Genomic DNA, 4,644 nt, shown 5'->3' with positions numbered 1-4,644 from the left:
ACCTAATAGCTGATTTGCTTGAAGGGTCAAACACAACAACAACAAATCTAAGAAAACTTATTCTTCATCAGATAAAAAGTATGTATGGAGTTTACTTCAGATACAAAATATATGCACTTTGCCTTTTTTCCTGTGTGTTTTTATTAATTGCATTTATCCACTAAGGTGACCCTGATCCTCAATCTGACTCTGTCTTTCTGCTAAGACATAGCATCACTTCTATTCTTTGGGCATATAATTGGAACTGATGAAAAACGTAGTTCTTTGAGTTCAAAAACCAGTACATTGTTTTATTTCTGTCCATAGAAAAGTCAGTACATTTTCCAGTCCAACTTGATTTTCTTTTCATTTTGTTGCTAAACAGATTTCCATGATTCTATTTGGAGTTACAAGGAAGCACAGGAAACATTAAATGGAAACATGCTGAGATCACGAAGCCAGACTTCAGTGGTGAGTGGAAAGACATCCATCTGTCTTAGATGAATAATGCCCTTAATATGCCTGCAGGCTTTGGTCTTTGTGCCTCATGATCGATTAAGCAAGTTCATTCTTCCATGCCTCTAAGCTCAGACGTGAAGTCTATGTCAAATGTAGCAAGAGCTGGTCTCTACGGCCTTGAGTTAGGAGGATTGCTAAAAACACTCAGAACCAACAGCCAGTGGCCCGCCGGGCTGAGCTTGCAGCATACAGACCAATCATCTGAAGCAATTCCATGCAGCTCAAATCCCAAATCGAAAGCCAAATCTGAAAGTTTTAACTGACCTCTGCAGGCAGCATTTTATCTAATGGCCTATTGCTTCTCTGCTTTGCCCATTTAGTGCTGACCTGGGCAATGTTAACAACAAAAATAGTTGCTTATGTGAACTCAAAACCTGGAAGCATTCACATTCAATGCCATATACCTGGTATCTCTTGGAAAAACTATGATATCTGGCAGTTCTCAGACCATGCATCTGCCTGGCGACAAACAGGGAGAAAAAAAAGACAGCTTCTGCATCTATAGGGTGTGAAATCTGTAGTTCCCACAGTCCTTCCCACTGCCTTGGTCTGGCCAGCTTATTTTTACCAATATGGACCTAGTAAGCATATGAGTTTATGACTGTTAATTCTGTCTATATCTCATAAGTGCATACTTTTATACTTATCCATTTTATTTGAGCCCAATTATATATTCAATGGCGTCTTATACAAACCTATCTTTCAAAAACTGACTTGAGGATGTCCATACCTGTTTGAGCAACTGTTCTTCATGGTTAAGGTCAGGCACTGTGAAGTCAGACTGTCTGGCTGTGTGTCCTACCACTGATGCTTACAAACTGAATGACTGGGACAAGCCTCTATCTCTCTGAGCCTCAGTGTTCCTCTTCTGTACAATAGAGATACTAATGTTTCTCTCCTGTTAGGAATAAATTAGACCGTGACTGTTAGGAATAAATCAGAGAGTGCAGGCAAAGCACTTAGCATGCTGCTTTGCATAAAGGAACTCTCAGTGTTTGCTGTTACTGGTGCTGCTGTCATCACTGCTGATGCTTTTAATTATTTTGCTCGGCAGTGATGTATACAGCAGGCGTTATGTCAGGCACTGCCAACTGCTTCCTTCATTCTAACCTAATCTCCCTCCTACAGCCAAAGTGATGTTTTCACCACAAATCAGATGGTGCCGCCTTCCTCTTTAGAAGAAACCTTGGTGTCTTCCTCCAAAGTATGGCATCCTCAGGCATCTACTTCTCTGTCCAGCCTCCTCCTTCTGTGTGATAGCTCATCTTCCAGCTCCCACTGAAGTAGGAGACTGGCAGGACTTCTTTTCTGGTCACAACCCTGCTGACCAAAACAGGATCTGGTCCAGATGGGATGAAGTGAAGAAACTGGCTGAAACCAGCAGATGGTGCTGAAAACAATCCCTAGCTGCCATCACTGTGATTTAGCATAAGACATTCCCACCAGTGTTATGACAGTTTACAAATGCCATGACAACAACCAGGAAGTCACCACCCCTTTCCATGAAAGTGACCTGGAAGTTACCACCCCTTTTCCAGAAAGTTTGAAATAACCCACCTTCAGTTTGCATTAACCACTCCATAATTTGCATATAATTGAAAGTAGGTGTAAGTGGGTATGAATACAGTTGCCAGTAGCCCATAGGCTGCTGACTCTGGGCACACTGACTATGAGTTAGCCCTGCTCCACAAGGAACAGTACCATTCAATAAACAATTGCTGTCTAACACCATTAGCTCACCCTTGAATTATTTTCTGGACAAAGCCAAGAACCCTCCCAGGCTAAGCCCCAATTTTGGGGCCCATGTGTCCTGCATCACTGCCACAAGGATTTTCTTCAGTTCCTTGTCTTCCCCATGGTCTTTCTTGCTGCAGGCCCTTTAGATGTGCTTTCCCCTCTTTCTGGAACTCCTGTCTCTCCCATCTGCATCTTCTTATCTTCTACTTGTTGATTCACCATAGTGAGATCAACAGTCAGTTTCTCATGGAAGAATTCTCCAACCTCCTTAACAAGGACACATTCTTTCATCATGAACTTTTAAGAATTTTTTTTTTAATTTTAAATTTTTATGGGTACATAGTAGGCATATGTATTTATGGGATAAATACCTCATATTTTGTTACAGGCATGCAATGTATAATAATCACCTCAGGGTAAATGGAATCTCCATCCCCTCAAGCATTTATCATTTCTTTGTGTTAGGAAAATTCCAATTATACTTTTACTTGCTTTAAAATGAGCTTTTAAGACTTGTTCTTTCATAATTTACATTTGTTAGTGTCATTATTTAGTATCCTCCAATGCATTGCATGCCCTAGAAAATGCTTTGCTGTCTAGCCCAGAATTTGGAACCCCACCAGTGAGCAATAAATATTTGGATGAATAATTAATAATGAATTAATAAGACTACAGCAGACTCACATTTAAATACTCTACTCAAAAATCATCGTAAATACAATTCTGTAATAAATCCTATGTGAAGCGAATCACCTACCTTGAAATTCAAGGGTAACACTGATTTCAGAACACCAGATTTAGTGATAATGAGGTCCATTCGAAATGCCAATATTTGGGGAAACATAAAAAGTGATCCTTGTGATAGCTGGGGTTCTTTGGCTGAAAATAACTTTCTATTTCTTGGGCTACTGAGGAGGGCTTAAATCCCAGGAGTTATCTTTGTTATGTCCAGAAGATGAACAAACTTATTCAACACAAAAGTCTCTGAGAAAAATAAAGAGAATTCTGTTTTCTCCTTCCCCCTACATAATGTGTTTCAGTATTTGGAAGTCTAAATGAAACACTGAAACCCCAGAGAGGTGAAGAGACTCTGCAACTTGCATTGGGAATTCCTTTTCAATTGATCCTACTCAGAGGTAACTGATTTCTCCCTTACTTACAAGATTTTTACAGCACACATTTCAACAGGCATACGATAAACTCTGTTAACGTTCTACGGTATATTCATTCTTCTTTTCTTTATTAAGGTGAGTAACTCATATTCTATTAAAAAGCAGGAATCTGGCTGGGTGAGGTAGCTCTTGCCTGTAATCCCTGCACTTTGAGAGACTGAGACAAGGCAGATAACTTGAAGCCAGGAGTTCAAGATCAGCTTGGGCTCCATGGTGAAACACTGTCTCTACAAAAAACACAAAAATTAGCTGGGCGCGATGGTGCGCACTGTAGTCCCAGCTACTCAAGAGGCTCAGGTGGAAGGACTGCTTGAGCCTCGGAGGTCCAAGCTGCAGTGAGCTGAGATCCTGACACTACACTCCAGCCTGGGTGACAGAGTGAGACCCTGTCCCCGCCCCAACCCCCACAAAAAAGCAGGAATCTTTCTTTTCCCCCTTAGCTTTCTTTGCAGTAGTAAGTGTCCATTTGACTCAACTTTAACTAATAATTACTAAGTATACATCTTCTGTGGAGATGGGGCTTCCTGGAAAGCTTTTGTGACACTGATACCTGGGAGACCTAAGTGGTATTACCCTTCCATATTACCTTTGTCTTGCATGGAATTGGGTTGTAATGGCTGGAGAGGCAGCACACATCTTAAAAACCATGAGGAAAAAATGAAAAGACCTGCATAGACATCTTCTTTGATTCCACTGAGCTTCTGAATGAATACCAGAATTCTCTGGAATTTTGTATAAGAGAACTATCACCTCTCTTTATGGAATTCTTACAGATTTTTTTCCCATTACTTGCAATAAACACAACCCCAATCAATAGAAAGTCAGAAAACTCATCACAGTTTGCCATAGATGATAGTGATGCACATTCCCATTTGTTCTTCCAGATTGAGAGTTCTTCGGGGATAAAAACTATGATTTGTTCACGTGTATATCCGTATGGTGTCTTGCTTACAGTACGCTATTTTATTTTGAAAGCTAACCGCTGAGGTGATGGGATTAAGAGGTAAGTCAGCCTTTGGGAGGTGATTGGGTCACAAGGACTCTGTCCTCATGAACTGAATTAGTGACCTTATTAAAGAAGCTGAGGGAACTTGAGTTGGTGTTGGTCTCACCCCTTCTGCTGTGTGAGGACACAAAACAATTGTGCCGTCTTTGAAGCAGAGGAGGGGCCCTCACCAGACACTGAGTCTGTTGGTGCCTTGATCTTGAACTTCCCAGTTTCCAGAACTGTAAGCAG

General features: G+C 41.0%; 1 long non-coding RNA gene across 1 annotated transcript; it reads left to right on the top strand.

Moving 5' to 3' along the window:
• Positions 1-402: 402 nt before the first annotated feature.
• LOC131380805 (uncharacterized) lies at positions 403-4,404 on the top strand. The gene is made up of 3 exons (XR_009209034.1): positions 403-450; positions 3,276-3,371; positions 4,292-4,404. It is a non-coding gene; the product is annotated as an uncharacterized LOC131380805 (long non-coding RNA).
• Positions 4,405-4,644: the final 240 nt, after the last annotated feature.

Source organism: Hylobates moloch, unplaced genomic scaffold, assembly GCF_009828535.3.
Source record: "Hylobates moloch isolate HMO894 unplaced genomic scaffold, HMol_V3 SCAFFOLD_12, whole genome shotgun sequence".
Classification (NCBI taxonomy): Eukaryota; Metazoa; Chordata; class Mammalia; order Primates; family Hylobatidae; genus Hylobates; species Hylobates moloch.
The sequence above is the reverse complement of the archived record's forward strand: the minus strand, read 5'-3'. Positions and strand labels throughout refer to the sequence as shown.